This window comes from Dermacentor silvarum, chromosome 1 (assembly GCF_013339745.2).
Source record: "Dermacentor silvarum isolate Dsil-2018 chromosome 1, BIME_Dsil_1.4, whole genome shotgun sequence".
NCBI classification, from domain to species: Eukaryota; Metazoa; Arthropoda; class Arachnida; order Ixodida; family Ixodidae; genus Dermacentor; species Dermacentor silvarum.
The window spans coordinates 423,616,039-423,639,114 of NC_051154.1; the positions used below are offsets into that span (position 1 = coordinate 423,616,039).

Genomic DNA, 23,076 nt, shown 5'->3' on the forward strand with positions numbered 1-23,076 from the left:
CATGAGTGTCTGGCCCGAAGGTGACCCGTGTGTGGTTGCACTCGTCGTGAAAAAAGCGATGGCGCGGTTTGCAGCCTGAAGGCTGCACGTTCCCGCAAGTGACTCGCGACCGCACTGCGTGTCGTGTTTACTATCGAAAGGCAGTAAAACACACTTGGCTGACCTACATCCTCGGCTCACTGTACTTGTGACTCGGTTGATTCTCAAACTGCCACCGTATAATTTCTCTCGCGAGAACTCAGCCGAGGATTCCACAAACGCGAGTGATCTCGTCGTTGCCTGCTCTCTCCCCCAATCTGACAACGATAGCCGGCTATCTCTGGGTGCCTACAAATATCAGTTTGAAACAAACAAACAAAGCCCGCCATTCACAGAGCCCGCTTGTGATGAGAGGGCCTGAAGAAAGTCAGCGTCTGGAGGATTGCACTGATGCAGGTAACTAAGCGTCCGCGTAGCTCTGTGTGTAGTGTCGTCCGCATCGTATTTTGTGAGGGAGCAGGTCGTTTACGGTTGCTCCTGCTTCTAAGGCGCCGTTCTTACTCGTAAATTGCGACGGTAACGCCGACACTTTGGATGAGCAATCTCTTTTGAGTGAACTGTTCCGATCACCAGACGGTTATTTTTCTAAGCTATTCCTGCAGGGGGGTGCCGGTTGATTGGTCGGCTTCTTAACGTCCCAATGCTGCACCTGGGTTATGAGGTACGGCGCAGTGAAAGGCTAAATGTTAATTTTAGCAACGTGCCAAAACCATGATCTATATGATCGCGAGGCACGCCGCAGTGCGGGACTACGAATTAATTTCGACCACCCGTTTCCTTCAATTTCTCCACCATCGTAGTGCGGCAGCCGTGGCCGGGAGTTGAACCGTCGTGCTTATCAGCGCTACGCCATGGCCACTGAGCCACCATGACGGGTACCTTTCGATTTGAAAACGTCTAGGAAAAATATCCCGTGTGCGGATAGGCCAATTTTGTAGCATCATCTCGATTACTAGACGAGGAGGACGCAACTCTTATGACAAATCGCATTGTGATGTAAACTAATTAACAATTATCACTAATTATCATTGTGATTATTATATTTAGGTTCACGTCCTAATGGGCACGATTGAAGCAAATCCCGGTCTTAACACCGGTTTCGAGAAATACGTCCTGAAAATTTCGATGGGGGCGGAATGCAAGGATGTCGTGTACTTGGATTTATACCCCTGTCAAATCTGATGTCATTTCCGTCGAATGGCATTAAGTGAACCTAATGTAATTTTTCCTGCGCGCTCTCACACGGCGAAAACAGTAGTTTTGAACATGATGACCATGACCTTGGGTTAAAAAAAAAAAAAAAAAAAAAAGCTAACAAAACGTGCATTTGTCATATCTTTCTCACAGCTGCACTAGTCAAGTCACGCTTAGTCAAGCCAAACGAAAAACATTGCCGACGACATAGGTCTCCTATAAATGGCCTTGCCATAATTTCATCAAAACTTAGGTTAGTGCTTCGGTCCACTGCGCGCAACTTTTTTGGCTCTGCGCACGCCACCCTCAACGCACGTGTGCAGGGACGGACCGAAAAGCAAGCATGGCTCACACCGGCGTCCAGCCGCTCGAATAGCTGTTTCTCAAACAAGTTGTGATGAGTTGTACGTTACTAAACTGGCACTTACGTAGTAAAACCAACTACAAAAAAAAAAAAAAAAAAAAAAAAAAAACTTAATCTCGTTTCGTAAGCGTACTCTGCAGCCACTACTACACCCGCCGTATCTTCGCGTTCCTGCGGTCGCTGAGAATGGCGGTGTGATGAGGCTATCTGTCGCGCGATCGTCGCAATCTGTCGCCCCTATTTTCTGTTCGCCCTTCGTCGGTCGCGGAGAACAATGCGAATCGCAGACCGGCACTCCATCGAGATTCCGTTGCAGCGCAGGTTTCGGGAGGGTATTGGCTATCGGGGCGACGGTGGCGTTCCCGGCTGGGCGCGTGTGAGATCCGTTAGGAACCTGAGCCCGTTTCTCACGCCATTGCGCGTGTGGTCGGGCGTTGCCACACTCTAGCCACACGCTGGTGGCACCGGCTGTCCGCCACTGTCGCGCTGTCGTCAAGCGAGCAGGAGCCGCATCGCTCGTCGGGGATTTCCGTTATGTGAAGTAACTGTGCGGGTTGGGGAGAAACACACCCCCTTCCAAGCATCCCGTAACGGCCGAGCACCAGGCCGCGTGCTCGGCCTTGTACCTACGGACTATTCTAACGGTAGAATACCGGCGGCAGCTCGTGTACTTAAGATTTAGATTCGCCGAAGCGCAGAAGCCCTCGTGTACTTGTATTTAGGTGAGAACGGTAAAAGAACCCCAACTAGTCAAAATAAATCCAGAGCGCCCTCCACTGAGCCGTAACCCACTGAGCAGTTTTCGGGACGTTAAACCCAGCATTTCGAAACACAAGCGCGCGCCTTATAGACGCATGAAAAGGTGGTATCCAAACAGAATAATTTATTTGTTGCACAGTCTCACATTGGCGTTAAGGCTGGCGAAGAGGTCTTCGGACAACGGTCGCCTGTGGCGAGGGGGTTTTGCGATGCATAAGAGGCGCGGTGGCACAAATTTCACGCAAATGGAGAAGCAACGTGCGTACGAGTAATTTTTGTTGGGTGAAAAAAAAAAAAATTGTGGGGTTTTACGTGCCAAAACCACGGTCTGATTATGAGGCACGTCGTAGTGGGGGACTACGGAAATGTGGACCATCTGGGGTTCTTTAACGTGTAACTAAATCTAAGTACACGGGTGTTTTAGCATTTCGCCCACATCGAAATGCGGCCGCCGTGACCGGGATTCGATCCCGCGACCTCGTGCTCAGCAGCCCAACACCATAGCCACTGAGCAACCACGTCGTTTTTTTCTTTTTTTTTTTTCTTTTTTCTGGTGTGGGGAAGAGGGGGGGGGGGGGGTACACGCATATTACAAATCCCGCTGTCATTTCTGGCGGCACTTGTATTTTTTTTTTTTTTCGCCGCTGAAAGGGTTAAGGCCAAAGCCGCGGTTCACCGGCCGCTGAATGACTGCAAACACGCGTTTCGTGGACTTTCCGCGCAATTTTTTTTTTTTTTTTGCATTTCCTTCAAAGCGGCGAGTGTGTGTGTGTGCAAAGTATTCACACGACGTAAGGCCTGCCTGCCTGCCATGGGGCCGCTCTTGCGGCGCGGTATATTTAGCTCTCGGTCGCTATATCCATCCACGCTAGGTGGCCACCATTCTGTTTATTTATCTATCTTTTGACACGCTTCTTTTGCCCCTGGATGAGCGGCAGTCGTGGATGCAGCTACGGAGGAGCGAAGGAAAAATAAAAATATATGTGCATACTTATGCGCGCGCCCCCTTTTCTCTCTTTTTTCTGGGAAGAAGAAAAGGAAAAGAATCGCGAAATGTCCCAAACTATACGGTCGTCTCTTTTCCTTTCTCTCACCCCCGTCGTCCTCATCGCCCATGGGCTGTCAGTCACGCTGCCTTGCGCACGCCGTGGTGCGTAGGTAGTACACCGTCGCGTGTTTTGGTGCGCTTCTCGCTGCAAAACCATCGCGCGCGCGCGCGCGCGCCTGCGTTAACTTCTTCCGGTTGCGCGCGCGGTCTAATGGTGGCCGGTCGAGCGCAGCCCGGGAAACTCGGTCGTGGTGTCCGCGCGCTCGCCGGCGCCGACTCTAATGCACCGCACCACCTCCTGTCGAGCTCTGCGAATGCCTCGCAATAACGCGAGGCCTAGTATACGCGACCCCGCATCCGGGACGTTACTCTAGTTACGGGACAACGACCACATAATCTAAAGGGGACGACCGCGAACGACCAGCGATTAATCAACGTGCACGATTTCGCGCACGCCGCCGTTGGCAGTGGGGAAATGTCGATGGGAACGCGAGACGGCTTGCGTTCCGCTTGGGTCTCGGCAATGCCCAAGCCGACTTTGGGTTCGTGGCTGTGCAAGCCTCTATAATCTATAGGACTCTCCAATAGCACGATGCCACGGGATCGAGAAGTGTGCACTGCCTTGCTTGTCGTCTTGGCTGTCACGCTCGGTATGACCTGCGATAGGTGAACTGCGGCTTGAACTTGTAGTAGTAGAAAAATGTTTGCTTACTGAATAATATATACAGATAAAGGGACGGAAGGGAAATCTCTGCTGACCGCACTGTAACTGTCTACATTGTTGTACACCTGAACGGCGGACTGTAGCCGGATGGTGGAGGTTAGGGGAGTAAAAAGACATGGAGACAAGATAGCGGAGCTGTTGCAAAGATAGGAGGAAACTACTTTCGTAGACGTACAGTGTAGCGACTGGGTAAAAGTATACACTGGCGAACGACGATCAGCGCGTAAAGCCACGGCGCAAGGCTTCCCGACGGTGTTATCGTTCAGTCCTTGCGTATCGCGGCATATATCGCGCTGCTGCCGTCGCTTCGGTCACACTGAGCGCGATAGTACATGCGGCATATCTATCAAGTGGGTGGTACGCGCAACATCTGGGCGCGTGCGTTCTGCGTTACGCACCTTTATTGTAACGTCGGTCTGGCGCGAGATTTCGCGACGAGCAGGTGATAAGCGCTTGTCAGCTTTCGACGGTCGGATGGGGGGTGTATTTACGAACCCTGTCGTATATCGTCTATGCTTCGGTAGGTGGTGCCACAACTGCACATAACTCGGATGAAAATGCAGCGGGGTGTTAATTATGCCGTAACTTTCTCCCGCAAATTTTAGTCGTTGTCGCACATAACCATTGTATGGCTAGCGAGTAACAAAGCGTTGAATTGCAACATGTACGGTTGTCTGCTGTCTCCCCAATTTCTTTTCACTTTCCTTTTTTTTCTTCTTCTCTTTTGCGTTGTCATTCACAACGCCCAGTGCACTGTTACATTCATCTCAGTTACGTTTTTCTTTCTCCCTCTCTCTCTCTCGGAAAGTGTGTCTATGGCCCGCTTTCATTTTCCTTCCTGCGCGCGCTGATGAGAAAACAACGGAGCACCCCGTTTGTCGGCTGTAACGCGGGTGGAGCAAGGCGGCAAAAAAAGAAAAGAAAAAGAAACAGCGAAATGAAAACTTTATTTGGGGCCTCGGTTTGGTCTCGCACCAGTTCGCGTCCCAGGCCTCTCATTTAAGGCGCCCCGCAGTTCATGCGGCGCAACCTCGGACGGCCACTTCACTGGAAGCGGGGGAAAAAAAAGCAAAAAACAAATAAGGAAAACTGAGTCACGTCTTTCATTGATAATCAGGTTATACACGTCTTGGATATACCCGCAGATGATTGAACGACCACAGCCTTCAACTCTTGGCGTAAGCTTCGCTCTTTCGGGGGATGCTAAATTAACTCGTAACCAGTGTCGCTCGTGGCCGCCAGCGCTTCCGTAAACTTACCACTGTGCACGTCACGCAAATGAGCGACGCGCGCTTTTCGTCCGACAGTATACGCGAGTATGTCGGACCGACCCCGTATTTCGCGTTCTTTCTTGGCGTATGGCAACTTTCCGTGATTAGGCAATGGCTGCAGCGACCCGTCGAACTTGGAAATGTTCGCAAACAAACGTTCGTGTATAGTTTCGGTGCGCATTACAGCAAGCGAGGTGTTCAGAATTAATCCGGATCCCTCCCCCTACTGTACGTCTCTGATAAGCCCGTACGTTGACTTGGCACCGTAAACCCGATCAAGCAACCAACCGTTCAATTGCCGGACAATCATTATCTGCGCCATTTCACCTACAGACGTCAACACACTTCTCCAGAACGCACGAACCACGTTCTCAGGACTGCGCTGGCGATATCTTATGACAGGTGGCACAAAATCGGCTGTATGTGAGGTTGCATGACTACATGTATACAGTTTCCATTGGTTTCTCTCGACCTGGTGGTCGGCTTAAGCTTTGACGGCTGCTTTGGCCCTCGTGAGTGTGTTCTATAGACAAGTGTGTTGACCTCTGTACCACTGTCCAGAACCGCGTTCGCGCGTCGTATGCCGTGGTAGAAAGTTTGTGGCGTGCTGCGATCTTTGAGCGTGTCCGCTCTTCTGTGTGTGTTGGCTGGCTGGCTGGCGCGATGCGACGCTCGTTTGGTCGCGGCACTTGTCGGTCCCTCGCTGCATTATTACATCATAGGCCTTGCTGCGAAGCATCCTTATTAGCGCCGCGCGTGCGCTCGCGGTTTCCTCTTTCAGCCTTTGCCGCGTTACGTCGATCGCGAGCGTGTAGTCGTCGGAGGGATGGAGAGGGTGGGCACGTTTGGTGAAGGCCGGCGGTTGAGTGCGCAATGATCATCATTCTCCGCCAGGTTGCCATCCTTCGCGCGATGCCCCGGAGCGGCACCCGTTGGGATGGAAACTAGAAAAAAAAAAAAAAAAAAAAAAAAAAAAGCTGTCGAACGTAAATGTGCGGACCCGTCGTCGTGTACGTGTTCCACCTTGGCGCTCGCCGCTTGTGACCTTTATACTTTCCTGGTTGTGTTGTTGCCTGTTGCTCTCTGAAAGGCAGCCGCTTAGTTTGTTATGGCCATATCTGGCGATCCTTTGTTTGTTTAGTCTTTCTTTCAGCTTTCTTTTTTTCTCCCTGCCCTCTTTGGCCTGACTTTTTATTGGTCCTTCATGGGCCTCTCGTGGTTGTAGCAAAGGCTGACTTGATGCACGTCTGTTGGCTGAAAAAAAAAAAAAAAAGGCAGGGAAAAAAAATCGGTACTTTACCTCTTTTCCTTCCTATAGTCGAGCCTTCAAAGCGCATTTTAACGGCCCTAAAGAGCGCGGAGGACGAGTGCCTGCGATGTTATCGTTATCTAAAGTTTTTTTTTTTTTTTCTATCTCTGTCTATGCGTGTTTAATTCAGGGCTGCGATGTAAACTTGATGAATGACCCTTGGGGCGCCTCCACTTTACGTTAAATTCAAGTTGTAGTGAACGTGCGGAAAGAAAATACGGGGAAGCCGAGGGCCCGATTTTTTCATTGTTTCTTTTTTATTAGTTACGACTACACGAAGGCACCAGACAATGAAACCAGGGAAAGCATAGGAGAGGTTAACTGTTGTTTTATGTTTAAATGTAGAAGTAATCAGGAAAAGAGATATGAAAGTGGTAGGGAAAAAAAAAAACAGCTTATCGCCGATGGGAGCCAAACCCACATGTTCTGCATTACGCGCATGCGATGCTCTGCTAATTCAGCTGCGGCAACGTCCGTACTAGATCTGGTCCTGGCAGTGTTAGCCCGCGCCAATCACCGGCCGCGGCTGTGGTTCGTCATTTCAACCGCTGGCGTCACGTATATAAAAGTACGTGAACTTCATATACGGGCAGGCAATTAGCCAATAAACCATTTCGTATGCTACCTCGCGGCACGCAAGGCCGCCGAAGTCGGCACCCGCGCTAAGCGGGATTGCTTACAGGTGCATGAGGTTCGTGCTTCGCTCGTCTTCACTTGTTTTAACGGTTGCTTTACTAATGCGCAGGGGCAAGAGAAAAAGGGGGGCGCACGCCCGGTTCTCTGCAAGCGTCGCCCAATGTGTCGTAAACGGAGGAGGCGGGTGCCTCTTATTATAGTTGCTTCTAAATTTGCGTCTGGCGTGGATGACCGCAGGAAAAGGCGGAACGCGTACGTGTCGAGAACGTTTACTCAAATGAACCGCCGCATGGTCGGAATCCGATAAAAAGAAAGGTTGCGGAAATCTGGAGACCTGTACCAAGCATTTTGTTTTAATGCTTATATATTCGGTGATTTGACGTTGACGTCGTTTTACGCACCTTACGGGACAAATGGAGAGGGGCGCGTGGTCTTCGCTGCGTGTGCGCCTTATATTGGCTTTTGATGTAATAACTGTATATTCCGTACCGAACTTTTTTTTTTTTTATCATACGCGTGTGCTTCATATCCGCCCGTACTGAATCGGAAACTTCGGTATTCTGTGCGATAGAAGCAAGCTCGCACCGTTGAATTGAATGCTTGGGCTTTACGCGCCAAAACCGCGATTTGATTATGAGTCACGCCGTAGTGGGGGGGGGGGGGGGGGGGGGGGGGGGGATTAATTTTGACCACCACCTGGGGTGCTTTAATGTGCCCCCAATGCGCGGGAGTAAATGCAGCAACTTTGCTTGAACCATTGAAAGGCTATGAGCATAATTTCCAGGCGCGCGATGTGCTGTGTATAGGCATGAATAAAACATGCCAGCGCCGTTGGACTATGGGTGCGACGCGCTCGAGGATGGTTGCAAGGGGTTGTCGTACCTGCCTCCATTGTGATTCGAGGTTTCGTCCAGGGATGGAGGACATGCGGTCATTTTCTTGCACACGTCGGCCCCGAGCCGTCGTCCACAGATGCACGGGCGACCAACTTCCGGGAAGAAGAAAGGAGAATTTCGAGGTGCTTAAACGCGTTCGCTGTGTGGGTCAGGGCCGAAGGTGCCGGCGCCGTCTGTACTATATACGCATGGCATTCACGGCTCTCTAAGGCATTTTTTTTTTTTCTCTCCAGGCTCGGTTCTGACATTGTATGCGAAAAACTTGCGGTTCGTTCCTGCACCTTTTCTTCCTCAGACGCGGCTATACAATAACGCCTTGCGATAAAGCCTCCAAAGAGGATAGGATAAGATAAAAAAAGAAGGGGGGGGGGGGGGGGGAAGGAGGAAACGGACTTTCGACAATGAAGGCCCTCGGGTGATTCCCGCCGCTGTCACGAGCGGGCGATGGCGCGGTCCTCGGAATAAAGAGAGAAAATAAATTAGTCGCGTTTTTTTCTTTCTTTCTTTTCTTTCCTACTCCTGAGAGAAAGTACAGTAGAGTTCAGGAAAGCCAGCTTTGTAGTATTCGCTTACCTTCGTCCGAATCGTAGCGCAAAAAGAAAAAAAACCCTGTTTTACCGTTTTCTATGGGAAGGATAACCTTGCCTCGAAAATTAAGAGCGTCGCTTTAACCACAATCAGGGCCGTGGTTGCTTATTCTGAATGCGGAGAGGAAAGTTAGCGGAACGCTTAACTGTTTGAGCTCGCAGTAAGGCTTTGTGTTTTTTTACGTATGCACGTTGCCCTTGCACGGTGCCTCCGTCGGTTAAAGACACGCACCGCTGATTGTTCAGCGGTGAAATGTACCGATATAGGATTTTCGAGTTTACGTGGCTGCAGCTTGGCCTTTCGCACGGCCGAGTTTTTTTTTTTTTTTCTTTTTTTTTCCCGTTTGGCCGTGTTGGGGCAATGCCAGTCGCCTCCATATCTCGTGTGGAACACCGCAACAAGTAGTAGTAGTAGTAATCTGAAGTAGTAGTGATAAAGTTCTTGCTGACCGCACCGTTACTGTACATCGTATCCGCTGGCGGCCGAACGGCGGTCAACAGGGTGGGGTGGAAAATGTAACCGAGATTGTTATTTGTTCGAATATCAGCGCTGTATTCCTCCACCGCCAAACATTGTCAGCGTAGTTGCTTTCTGCAAGTCTCTCACGTGAGGGGAGGAAAATTAGGCGTAAACTTGCCGTCAGAACTTTGGCATACCTGGCAACTCTCCCGGATTTTCCGTAATGTTAACGAATTTGGGCTCGTTTACGATTTTACGAACGTTGCGTCAAGTTTGACGATAAAAATGACCTTCCGTTGGAAGTCTTCTCGGGGTGAAAGGATGCTAGAGGGATACTCGCTTCTATAGCAAGTTCATGCAGGCGATTTTTTTCTTTCAAGTTCACAGGTTGGCAAGTACAAAACAACAGCGCAAGGCATCTTGGCACCGGAGCATTTGCGCAGTTGCTCACTTGAACCCACGGTCGAACCGAGCGCTTAATAACGGGACACGCAGCAGACGAGACACGAAAAGCTACGCCGGCACTGTGTGCACGCTGTATACGTTGTGAACGCCGTTGGGATAAGGCCGTGAAGCAGCGAGGACTCTAGTGCGACAAGCTGTATCCGTGCTCGGGCCCAGCGCACTTGTCGCTGCTCCTTCCCAAGTAGTTTGTGTTTGAACAGCTGCGTGCTCGACGTCCAGGACGCGTCTTCGATTGTACGCTCGGCCCGGTTCATCAGGAGACGTCTTCGGCCGCGGTTCAAGGAAGTTTGCGAGGCCCCTGAGGCTCAAGCAGCTCCGAGCTTTTTTGTTCGTCTGGCGCGACGAGCCGAAGGCGCACGTACGCGGCCGTCTCTCGGACATTGTTTGTTTTCGCCGGCGCCAATGAATAACCTCTGGCGCGGCCGGTGTGGTTGCCGGAGAGACAGGCCGACCTTGCGGAGGGTGACGCGTGTGCTTGGGGATCTGCAGTCAAGGACGAAGTTGCCGTGCACCTCTGAGAGCCGCGCCACCAGCTCCCGTGCGCGTGGCCTCGTTCGGGGGGGGCCCCCCCGTGAGGTCCGAATCCGGAATGCGGCTTATTTACGGCGGCGGCGGCGGTCTCTCGCAGCGAGGGCCGTACGGTGTGTTTGGTAGGGGGACGTCGTTCCGTCGTTTCCGCTGGCAGTGGAAAGTTCGCGCCCATTGCGTCGCAGTCTCTGCGAAGGCGTTGGCTTCAAATTCGAGAGCTCCAGATTAGGCGACGCAAGCCGCTCGGATCACAGCGAAACTCGAGGAAACTTGGGATTCTTAATTGTGTACGCTGGCCGCTTGCGTCGCCTAATCAACAGCCGAAACCATCCGATCAAGCGGGAAAAGAGCTTGTGCCCCTCTTATCTCTGGGTTGCATTTTTTTTTCATTTAATTATTTTTTAATCGATTCTCGTGCAATTGTTTGCATTGTGGATGTAGGCTTTGACGTTGGCCGCCGAAACACTGCTCGGTATGTGTGCTGCTCGAATCACGTGGTTATTGACTTGCGGCTCGCCCATCGGCTGCAGCTCCGCGGATGACTGCTACGCTGCCGAGATTTGTAGTACGCGGGCGTAGCTCAGCATTAGAACACGCAGGTAGCCCGTCGAGAGCGGCCACGTCAATGTGCTGCAGCTCCCGGGGGAATACCGACAGCGTAGTTTGCCGGATCCTCAAATAAACACTCAGTGTTTATTTCAGGATATTTCACGTCGCGGGCAGACTGCCTGCGATGTAGGGGTGCTTCTACGGGCTCGTACGCGTATACAAGAAAAATAAAACATATAGGAAACTACACAAGTTCGGTGACGTCGTCGCGCGTCTTCGTACGCAGCGCTTAAGAGGGCACTAGTGTGCAAAAGCGGGATGCCGACCGGTCTTTACTTTTTTTTTTTTTCTATTCTAGATGTGAGAACGAGCTCCTCATTTCTTGGGCTGACGCAGGCACTGATTGCGCGCACTGCTATTTCCGACGACGAACGCGCGCTGTGCGCACAAGTCGTCGAGGTGTCGCATTGCGATCAGCGCCCGCGCGTTTGAAAGAAGAAAGTGTCCCCAAAGTTGTCGGCCGCGCCACTGTGTGAGCTGCGATGTGACGGCCGGATTCGCATTACATCTCGCTGCAAGGCGTCTGGTTCTCGCGGACGCTGAACCGCCGCCGTCCTGTTGGCAAGCTGGGCACCGGACACTCTCCAGAGCGCGAGGAATACTGGACGATGCGCGGGCGTAGCGAGCATTTCGGCCGTTGTCTGCCGCGAAGAGCATGTAGCGTCGGCTGTAACGAGCATTTGGTTTGTCCATCTGACACGCGCGTGCACGTATACATGCACGCACGCACACACACAAATCATTCCGTCGCGGACCCGCGGTAGCGAGACACGTACTGACGGCATGCTTCCACGAAAGCGTAACAAAAAATGTTGCCCCTGGCTCAATTTTGCTGCAGAGCCACTCGTCGCTGACGCGCGGCAATCAATTAGCCCCCCCGCCCTTCCATTCCCTGCGTGTGAGTGGCGTGGCTGCACAGAACGCACATTTGGGGGTTATTTCGACAGATTGTTAGGCCCATCTTCTGCGAGAGAGAGAGAGAGAGGAAAGAATGTCGTCGGGAAGACTTGCACCGCTCACCCGTGTTTTGACAATGCTTTTGCTACGCGTGTCTCGATCCGATACGCTCAACCCCTTTTACTTTCCCTGTCATCTGTCCCACGCTAGAAGGTCCGGGAGGGTATATCTTTTTTTAAGTGCGTCCCGTACAAACACCTCTGCTTTTGTGGCCTTGGTGGGGAGTCGGCAATTTAGTGTATACCTCTGTTCTGTTCGAGGAAGCTTACGCGCGATGCCGCGGTATAATACGGGATTTCCCCGAACGCGGACGTCTTCTGAGCGCCAGAATGAGAAGGAAAGCGCTGTCGGTGTGCCGAGTTTTTTTACCTGCATGGGTAGCGTTCAATGGTCATTACCTTTTTTTTTTTTTTTTTTCTTTTTGTTGCGTCTCTCTCTCTCAATCGCCCGGTCAACTAGGCTTTTCTTTACGCGTGACTACAGATGCCAGCTGCCCATCGCTTGACATTTGTTCCCTTTCACGTTGAGAAGCATTTTAGCCGAGGCCGACTGCGCACCGCCGTGCTTCGCTGTTGCTGCGTTTTTTTCCCCTTCCCCTTTCTTTTTTTTTTTTTTTTTTGCGGCTTTCACTATACAGCTTTAGTTCATCGTGTTTAGCGTAATAGCGGGAAGCCCTAAAAAAAAAAAAAAAAAAAAAAAAACCGAGATGACAGCTCCACCTATCGGCAAAGTCAGGCTGTAGGCGCGACGGCTTATGGCCTCTGAGATCAGAAGATCTCGGACACTATAAGGTCGGTTGACAGCTTGTACTGCTTGTGCTGATTTCGCCACGAATCGGCAAACATGGAACGTACAAATACAACGCGCTCCCCCGGCTTTTGTTGCGCTGGCTCGCACTTTTTTTTTTTTTTTTCGGACGCGCACACACAGAGCTTGGCGAATAGATGGAATCACTCGGGTGCATTTAAAGCCTAATGGAATAGCGCCCGTACGTAAACTACGCTATCACGCCTAAAACTCGCTTTCTGCAAAGTTCACTTGCGGAATGGTAACGCTATTTCCCTTAACACCGCTATTACGCTAACGTTAATCTAAAACTCTCTAGTGTTAAATATTCGTTTAGCGGAAGGTTAGTGGCTTTCTTCTGCTGTGCGCACTCGCTTTGACCGGTCGCTGCGACCTGGGCATTAATTCGATCGAATCCGAGCCTTTCGCCGAAGCGCCGTATTCTTCGATCTTGCTGACGGACGCGCACCGGGTGTCCGCCAGTGAAAATGAAGGAGTAATAATAATTTTGAACTGTGGGCCATCAGCGAGACCTTCTGTGTTCAGTCCAGTTCTTCGTACACCTTTCCTTGTTAATCGTCCGCTAATGGTGCGAAATTGATGCGCACACTGAGCGACCACTGAGAAGTCCGTTTAGACTGATAGAGTATGCTTTCAAATCCATATTATCTGTTCATTTGACGGAAAAACGTTGATTATTACTGGAATAATAAGTGCAAGCCGAACTGCCCCCCCCCCCCCCCCCCACCTCCTCCTTTTCATTAATGTTGCTCTGGAACCTCAGCGCCGGCAAGTCAGCATAGCGTAATGACTCAATATATGCGTATACTTTTTTTTTTTTTCACCCGTATTTCGTCCGTTTTGGAGCATGATAATTTATCGAACCTCGCTAGGTTGATTCCTTTGTAATGCCGTTTCGTAGGCCTTTTACTGAAAAGTAGCTAACAATACGTGCGAGTAGACGCTCTCCAAATTGATGACGTCACGGCAGGCCTTATGCAAGAACTTGGGGGCGGCGCGTCGCCCGTCCGTGATTGGTTTGCTCGTCTTTTCCGAATTGCCAAACGGGCTCGTATACGCTACGAGCGGTGGGCAGAGAGTCATTTACGGTTTAATCCTCTTTCGTGTCTCCTTAAGCGCGGCGACTATGCACAATTAAATCGGATGCACTCCGAAACGTTGGCACTGGACCTCCGCGACCCATGCGACAGATGGCGCGTGGGTCGGTCACTCGGGCGCTGGCCCGCCTACTTCTTTACGAACACTACACGACGTCACGCGCCTGTTTTTTCATTTGCGTCGCTAGGGCCCGAACGGCGCGCGAATGTGTTACATTTGTTACCTCCACGATGTTCGATTTTGTTCTGCGTCCTTCATTCTTCCTTCTGACTCTTCTCGTAAGTCAATCAAACTTTAGTTTTTTTTTTTACCCAAATGAATGGAGAGGGCTGAGTAAGAAGCAGCAATTAACGGCTCCAGTGAGGAATGCTCAACATGGTTAACGCTTGCTAAACGTCAGGAATGTGACCGCGTCGTCGCGAACTGCCCGTCAAAAGAGACTGAACGAGCGATACCGTGAGTCATCGCAGTCTCGTGGGAAGCAGTGCCGTGTGTGTAGGAAAAAAAAAGAAAAGGTTCGCCACTTGTGTTTGCAGCACGCTTTCCACAGGTGGTGATGACCGCAGTCAATTCTGCGGCGGCACCGCGTCATGGAACTGGTAAGCGAGAGCTACCGGTTAATAAACAAAAATAGAAATGATCAAAACGTGCAGGTTGCACATTTCGATTCGGTTGCGTGTTGTGCGCTGTTACAGGTGCGCGCTGCGTTCGACGACAAGGCAACGACCCCGCCGCGTCGTATTTGAAAAGTGAGTCTATAAATAGAGCAGTCGAATGACTGGCTGAACTTTAATTTTTGGAACTCTGATTTGCGTACAGTTGGCTGATAGAGAGGGGGAAAAAGTTACGGTGAGCGCAGAAAAAGGAGGCGTGGAAACGTAATTTTTCCTATTTTAATTTCCGGCCTTAATTTATAGCTTCATTTACACTTCAGGCTTTATTAGTTCACGAGGATACTGGAGGCTTCATCAGTTCACGAATATAGCTACATGCTTCGCAGTTTTTCTTTATTTTTTTCTCTCCCTCTCTCTTTCCGGTCGCGTAACCATGGCTCAACGAATCAATGCCTCTCCCCCCCTCGCCCACCTTATTAAACACCTTCAGGTAATTCGAAACACCCAGAAACAAGACGGTTCTCTGCGTGGGTACGCTTTTTACGCGCGCTTTGCGTCTTGCCTTTTTACACTGCAAGTAGCGAACAGGTTTCTTTTTTCTTTTTCTCCCGCAGCCGCTTGCATAGCGCTTGTGCAGCCGAGTCGTCCTTCACTGACTGTCTGAATGAGTCTGCGTAAGGTTGCCCTTCAGTCTCTCTGTTCGGTAATTTAACACCTCCTCCCCTCTTTCTTTTTTTTAATCGCTGTCGTCCGCGTGAGAGGGGCGACGCTTCGCGTTACCGGTTCGTTTCGTAGAAGCGAGTATATATGCACGCGCACGATGGGGGACGCGGCAGCCCTTCCGCCGCGACCGAGGCGGTCTTTGCCGCCTGATATACGAACGACGACAGTCTGGGGCAGTCACAGAGGTCGCGCACAGTGCTCGGGTTGCCCTGCGTATCGCCTTCTTTCGCTGGCCCCGTGGTGTGCGTACTGGCCTTCCGAGAAACTGCCACTTCCTGCGACGTCCCGCTTTTGCCCGAATGTAGCGATTCTGACCGGGCTTCGCCGTCTTGTGTGCGACGGCGGCTTGAAAGAAGAAAAAAAAAAAAAAGTTGTGAAATGCGGTCTGCGAGAATCGCACGAAGCTTAGTACGCGACGAATCTGAAAGCTGGAGCTGAGATAACTGATTTCTCTGTTCGTATGGATGGTGAACGCAGCTGCGTTCGGGACTTTAGGAAACGATCAGTAAGTATAGGACGCTAAGCTTCGATGGTCAGTAGCTCGAGTCTGCAGACCAACTAACACTACGACGACGCATACCTCAGGTATCGCCCGTGTTAAATATTGGTCAGCTAGGCTACGTTGCTTCGTAGACGCCACGAGTGACGTCGTCCTAATTTCCCGGGTAGACATCGAAATATTTCGAATAGATCGTGAATATGCATGCGACATTTTGAAACAACGGCGTCCCTCATGTACAGGGTGGTCGTTTTTAAGTTTTTTTGGAATTTTTAAAAATCGCCTGTGTCAGATAGCGTAAGTCTTGTCCATGAGCTGTATTGGTGATGTTTAGGTGTCAGAACGTCATGAACACCCTCCACTTCTCATTCCGAAACCTTATTGCTCTCTTGGAGAATGAGAAATGATGGCTTAGCGTCGAGTTATACTCGAAGGAAGTCGGTACGCGCGCGTTCGGATTATCTCTCTAGGGTCAGCCGAGTGGCTCGTCGCGGCGGAAAGCAAAAGCGTTACAGCGAACAGAAACCAAACATCAAAAGAGGCGTCCAGTAGTCGCCCTTTCTATATATGTACGCGCGGATATATTTGCGGCTCGCAAGCGGGCGGAGCCTGTATCGGGATCTGCGACGTGTCTGCAGTCGAGCCTATCTGCATATACCCGCGACACTGAGTGGGTTGCGCATCGCACCACATAGCAGATTGCAGCAGTGACGTCCACGATGTGCGCTCGTGTCAGCGTTTGATAATGGACGCTTTTTTTTTTTTTTTTTTTAGGCGTTTAGTGGCGGGCTCACCCGACGAAGGGCAGCTGTGTAATCTGCGGTGACAGGCGTGTACGTGTGCAGTCTCCTCCGCGTTTCGCTACCAGTATTGCTCGCCCACCACCGTGTTTTTTGCGCGACTCTGGCTCGAGTGGCGCATGCCCCCGGGGTTGCGCCATGTCAGACGGTGGTTGGCTGAGAAGTAATGATATGCGTCGGACAACTTTCTGTGGCAATGAAGGCAAAGCTACGGAGGCGAAGCGGGCACAAGTGAGAGCGCTTCCGAAAACAGTCTCGCGTTTTAATCCACGTCGGTGTAGGCTCGGGAAGAGAAAAACATAAACAGCTTATTAGCAACAGTTAAATGAGGCAGAACACACCACTGAGTGTAAAAAAAGTTTACTTATTCTGCGGCTTTTCCCTTCCGCGTCTGGGCAAATGCGAAACCGTCGCACGTGGAAGCTGCGTCGATTCAGCGTCTGTTCCGAGCAACCAAAAGCACTTTCAAACGCTGCCCGGAATATACTTGGCGCGGTAACACATGCGCAGCATCCACGCGCCCCTAGCTCTTTCCCTTCATTTCCACAGAAAGTTGTCCGCGAGTTTAGTTGAGTAGCGCGCGTCGTCCGCGATCTACAGCTGCACTTCTGCGCTGCTTCGTTATTTCTCCACCCGGCGAAAAAGCAAGTTTCATCAGTAAGGGATGATGCCCTGCGTTGTCGTTTCCAAGGAGTTTTCTGCGCACCCGAAAAGCTAGCTGCATGTGCGCCGCTGTTTACAAGCGCTAGACTAGGAAAGAAAGAAATTCGGCAGCAGCTACATTTAAGACTGCTTACGTGTGGAAATGCGAAATACATGTGGAAGACTGCAAGTACAGGTTATATAGATTACGGAAAGTAAAGTCGGCCAGTCTCTAAGAGCTTCTTTTTACATTTGATAAAGCACGGGCCATGGTAGCTCGGTGGCTGTGACGTTACGCTGCTGGGCTCGGAAGTCGCGGTTTCGATCCCGGTCGCGGCGGCAGCATTCCGATGGGGGCGGAATGCAAGAACTCCGGTGTACCCTTAGCATTGGGCGTGCGTTAAAGAAGCCCTGCAGGTGGTTAAAATTAAACCTTCACATTGTCCCTTGTAACCTCCTATACGCCCTGTGTCGGGATATTAAACCCCACAGTTTTTTTTTTTCCCTCCTTCAGAGAAAGCACTGACAAAAAGCGAGTGCAGTGTTCGTAGTGGTCCTTGACGCCCTCCGAAAACCCCTGAAAACCAAAATGACACATTCAAGTCGATTACAAGCTTCAAAATTGTCTCAGTTGCTTAAAGGATACTTCGCTTTTAGTTTTCTGCTATAAGCTTAGCAGATTTAGTTTGGACTTTGGCTAAACACGCAGCCGCGAAGTGTGTAAAAAAAAAAAAAAAGTATCCAGAATTTTCTAAAAGACTATTCACCTTCCGGTACGGAATACGAAATGAAAGCTCCGATAGGTCATGCGTGCAAGTGCCTTTTCTTTCTCCACGGGGCTTTGATCAACGCGGGACTTGCGTTGCCGTGATTTCCGGTGCCTGTGCATCGTGCGTGACGCGGGCGGCCGCCTATGGTTTTTGGATTTATATCCCCCAGCCTCGACATTTAACTCCCCCCCCCCCCCCCCCCCCCCCCCGCTCTTCGCTTGAGGTTTGATATGTTTCGATTTCTTCCACTACACTGCTTCGGGCGCGAAAAGAGACCTGCGTCGGCGCGAGGGGATTGAACTGCGCTGCAGCGGCAGCAGTGCTCGCGTGCGACCCCGCCGCGTGGTCCACGAGGCGCGACTAATACCGGCTTATCAGTGTTGCGCCGTTGTCTTCCGGAACTCTGCTCGTGACGGTTCTCCGGGATATCAGACCCTTTTTTTTTTCTTTTTTTTTTTGCGGGCGGCGAACTGTGACTAGGCCGCATTCTCTCCTTTTCGTGGGAAGTATAGACTGTGTTCTGCCCATTTGCGTACCTTTCTCTCTAGCTGCAGTGATTTCTTCGCTTTTCGTTGATTATCTGGCCGGTTCTTGAGCGATCGACTTTTTCTTTTATAGTTAACGCATTACCAGTCTCTACAGTTGCGAAATTCATCGGCGCTGAAAAATAGAAAGTAATAATGCTGGGATTTTACGTGCCAACACCACGATCTGATTATGTGGCACGCCGTAGAGGGCGGGGGGAGGGGGACTGTGGATTAACTCTGGCCACCTGAGGTTATTTAACGTGCACCCAATGCCCGGTCGTTGGTTCTGGGCTCTGTTCGTAGTCGTCATTCCTTTAGCGTGTGTAGTTTTCGGTGTACACTGGTTAGGGTGGTGCACGCGCGATCTCCAAGTTCGCGAACCGCCGGTCTAACCACCGTTAGCGACCAGACCCGCTGAAACGGCCGTGCTTACATTGTGTGAGGTTATATATACCTCGAAATTAAACCAATCGGTGGGTGTCGCCGTGGCGATAAGGAAGAACGGAGCGCATGGGTCTTGCTGGCCGCAGATGTGCGTAACGTCCTCGCATCTCGTGGCTCATTTGATTTCGGAACCAATTCGCGCCTCGGCTCTGCTGCGTGCTCCTTTTTTTCCGAGGAGCGATGGCATTGTCCTGTAATAAGGACGTCCGTCATTTCGCCTGCGCCCGCCGTTTTTTTTTTGTTTTTTTCCATCCTAGCGTCGACCTGGTACACTTTCTGCCCCATTGTTGTAAACGCTTCCTCCTCCTTTCCATCATCGTTAACGACCTTTGGAATCTCAGTCCTAATTGTCCCCGCAACGACACCGCGTATTGCAGGCTCCGGGTGCCCTGTCGCAGCAGCAGGGCTGCCGGTTCGGTATGGTTGGGTGTGTGCTGGAACATGAATGTGAAACAATCGAGTCGTTCAGACGTGCAAGTCTGTGTTCGTGGGCCGCGCTCGAGAGAGAGAGAGAGAGAGAGAGAAAAAGGAACACGGAGCCGCAGACATGCGTGCACACGGCTCTATGGTGCGGTGTGGCTGAGGTATCTGGTGTGTGTGTGCCGGCGCGCGTTACGCAAGCGCGTGCGACGTTTTGTGTGCGCGCAACCTAGATCTTGGCCGCGTCTGCGCGGCGCGCACAGGCCGGCGCTTTGTTGAGCGAGTGGGGTTGGGGTTTGTGGAGTAGCGTGCCGCGGGCGGCGGAAGTGCCGCGAGATGGGGTGGCCTCCTTGTGCGGGAATCCCTTTCCCTTCCAAGTCGACCGCGGCGGACGCGGCCGCGCGCGCGGAGGCGCCCGGGTCAACTGCACTGCGACTCGCCGCCGCGTCCCTCGAACAAGTCCACGCGCCTCCGCTGACCGGCAACGCTGCCGCCAGTACACTACCGTTGTCCAGAACGGGGCATGCATCCATCACCCGCGGTAGCAGTGGCCGGATCTGCAGAGTTGCTAATATGGCAGCCATGTTCGGAAGGTTCGAATTGCAAACGAGAGCCTCTGCGGCACGAGAAAGGTGTACACGAGTAGAAAGTTATGACCTACTGAAGCGACGAGGCGTTGCTGCTCGGTTGCGTGAAGCGCGGGCACGAACTACCTCTGATTCCCGAGCAGCGTACGGGCTATATGCCCCTACGATGGCACCGCTCGATGCGAATGCTCTGGTAGGTAATTGCGCCCCGTGTGATGGTCCGGGTTCGACTCTCGATGAAGCCAAGGTGCGCCTCTCCAGAGCGCCCGCGTTGTGCCCTACTGGCCTCGAGCGCTTTGCCTCGCCGCATATAATGTATACGCTCGGCGATTCCGATTCGGCATGCGACAGAATGCGACCTTCGACTGCGCACTGCGCGCGTGCCTTCTATTCCACGTTCTTCTTGGCCGGGGCAGGGGGCCCGCAAGGTGCGACGACGCACCGGCGCGAGCTCCTTCTCCCCCCCCTCCGCGTCAGCGTCGACGGCGTCCTTCCCGCCGCGCTTCAGGGCGGCCGAGTGTGACGGTGAAGCCGTCACATTTCGAAACTGGGATTTTGTGCCGCCGCCGTGGACTGCCTCCCTCGCCGAGCCTCTTCTTCGCCCCCTTTGCCTCCCCAGTGTTGCCGTCTCGCCCGAGTCTCCCACCCGGGGCGGAAGGTTCGCGACAGGTTAGGCCACGTGCGGCTGCCGCCTCCTACTCGCGCAGCAGGGTGCGCCGGCAGCCCCCATTGTCGTCGGAACGAGAGATATGTGATCGAGGCCCCGTCCGCTTCCGTCATTCTTTCATGCGATGACGAAGCGGGGCGCCGAAGGCGCGTTCGGCAGCGACGACGGGCGGCCCCGGACGAAGCCTTGTCACCTCGGGCCGCTTGCTCGCCTGGCGGCTTGGCGACGCGCGTCGCTGTGTGGGGGCTGCGCGTGTGCAGCCGCCCGCGCCGACGCCAAGTCGTGGGGGCCCTGCGTGTAAACGTGGAGGGGGCCATGATTTGGGGGGGGGGGGGGACGATGCCGGGTAACGCGACGTGCCTTCCCCCCCCCCCCCCCCCCCCCACGTGGCGCTCGTCGCATAACTTGGCGTGGACGACGGCTAGTGGATATGGCTATAGCCAAAGTAAAACCAAGAGAGCAGGCTAGCGCAGCAGACCCCGAACATTATTCCGGTAGCATCGTGCCCTGTAGCGCTACAGCGCGTGTGCGTACGAAGGCTGCCTAATTAGCGACGTAGATATCGCGCCAGCGATTGATTCGTCGTGCGATACAGAGTTATTTGTAAAATTAAGCCAACGATAACATATGTCATCGAGCAGCGGTTATTCTGCTTTTCTTGTGCGCGTGTTCTTGTCTGAATTGTCACATTGTCATTTCAGTTATATTTCCATCGCGTGAACGTAAAATAAAAACAAATGTTCACGTGCCGGGGCTAGCCTGGACCGGGCTCGGGCCGACAGACATATTTTATCGGGCGGTCAGGGCCGGCGTTGGAGCCCGACTTTGGCCCAAAGTCGTTGCTAGCGCTCCACTTGCAGAAAAAAAGTCAGATTGGCCACATGCCGGATCTTGCGCCGTCGCACAGTTGAAGTCATTTCTCACAGCGGTAGCGAACGCGTATCGAAAGTCGAGCCACGTGCGGTGCACCAACCAAGCAGTGAAGAGCTCAGCTTCCTGCATCTGCCTTCGTTTGTTCTGACGCCGCGGGCTCGCTTTTAAGGTGCTCTTTGCCGCTTGCCCGGCACTTTTTTTTTTCGGTGCCGCGCACTAAATCACATCGCCCGTCGGCACCTGCCCGATATGAGTGGCGTGCCTGTTTTGCAGTACGAAACATTCCAAGCTATATTTGTCGTTACAGGCCGCTATGTCGCCTACGTCTGCGGTGTGTACGATGGTAAGGGCGAAAACGTAATGATTATGTTTTCATTTTTCTGTCATCATGTGCTTAAGTATTGCGCGGGGGACAGACATGTTGATCCGCCGTTGATCGGGGTGGGCTTTGGGTCTGACACGTCGAGCCCGTCCTTTGTCCATCGTCGGCCCGGTCTGGCCCGCCTTGCGCATTTCTAAAAAGAAGCCGACCGCTTTTATAGTGCGAGCTCAGTAGTCGTCGTATAGTGCGATGTGGAACGGCTCCCATGCCCGGAAGGGGGGCTACTGTTCCTTAATGCCTGCATATCGCGGTATATAGGCGTCACAACACGGCCTTGACGACTGACTCGGTGACGTGCTGCGTGATCTGTGCGTACTTTGGATAGTCTTGCACATGTTTGCCGGTTGAGTCGTAGCCTCGCCGGCAGTGTTGGGCCGGTTTTTCGCCTAACAGTGCGCGATGTGGCCCTAAGCTCCACACTTCGTTCTCCTCTTCATCGTTGGAAAGGGCGGCTTGTTCACAGGACGAAAAGAAATGCGAGCTTTGTGTAAAGGCTTGTGACACACGATCTCCCCGGCTATTTCGGTTTTAATATCACGCGTTATAGAGGCCTTGCTTGTTGCGCGCTCGATAGTGCGCAGCCATCGTTCGCAGAGCGGAGGTGTGAGACTTCTAGTCGGTCCCTGCGGCCCTTCCAGACGCTTTCTTATTAGTCGGCAGGAGTGATAAGAACACGCGTGCAACGAGAGAGCATTTTGACTGTGCTGCTGCTGCTGCTACTATGCATCCCTAGCTCTCTCATCTAAAACGTTGAAGTTTTCACTACTACGTGACTGTTTGGCTGCGAGCTCCAACATGTTCTCCCGCATAGATTTCTCTCTCACACAAACAAAAAGAAAACGTGTTGAAATGGAAACTGTTCGCAAAAATACGTAATCCGGAGGAGAGATTACGTGCCCACACATGCTTCCTGAACTTTCCTTGTGTGCAGACTCGAGGCTGTTCCGTTTGTTCTTTGGTATAGGCGTTGTTTGTGGAGTGACAACGTCCGACGACTACGTTCGCTTGGTTCGGGCTGTGCACGTCTCCACTCCGCGGCATCCTACACCAGCTTCATTCCTTTGTGGAAGTATCGCGTACTTTTCGAAGTGCGAAGTTCAAAGTACTCGTTTTCAACGACAGAATGCCGAGCGCATTAAGTTTGTAGGGATTCATGGATACGGAGGTAATTAAGGGCGGGGTTTGCGAAACACGGGTCGCAAGAAGGAACAACACAAACGCCATCGTGTCGGCGTTTGTGTGTTGTTCTTCTTGCGTCCCGTATTTCGCAAACCCCGCCCTTAATTACCTCCGTATCCATGAATGCTCGTTTTCGGCGCTCATTTCAGCGTTATCGTTTCGACGAGGATTTACAAGTGGACTCGTTCCCGTCCTGCG

At 52.1% G+C, this 23,076-nt stretch overlaps 1 protein-coding gene across 1 annotated transcript in view; it reads left to right on the forward strand.

Annotated features, from left to right (window-relative positions):
• LOC119437641 (long-chain fatty acid transport protein 4) overlaps positions 1-23,076 on the forward strand; it is a 101,264-nt gene that overhangs the window by 1,104 nt on the left and 77,084 nt on the right. The window lies entirely within an intron of this gene.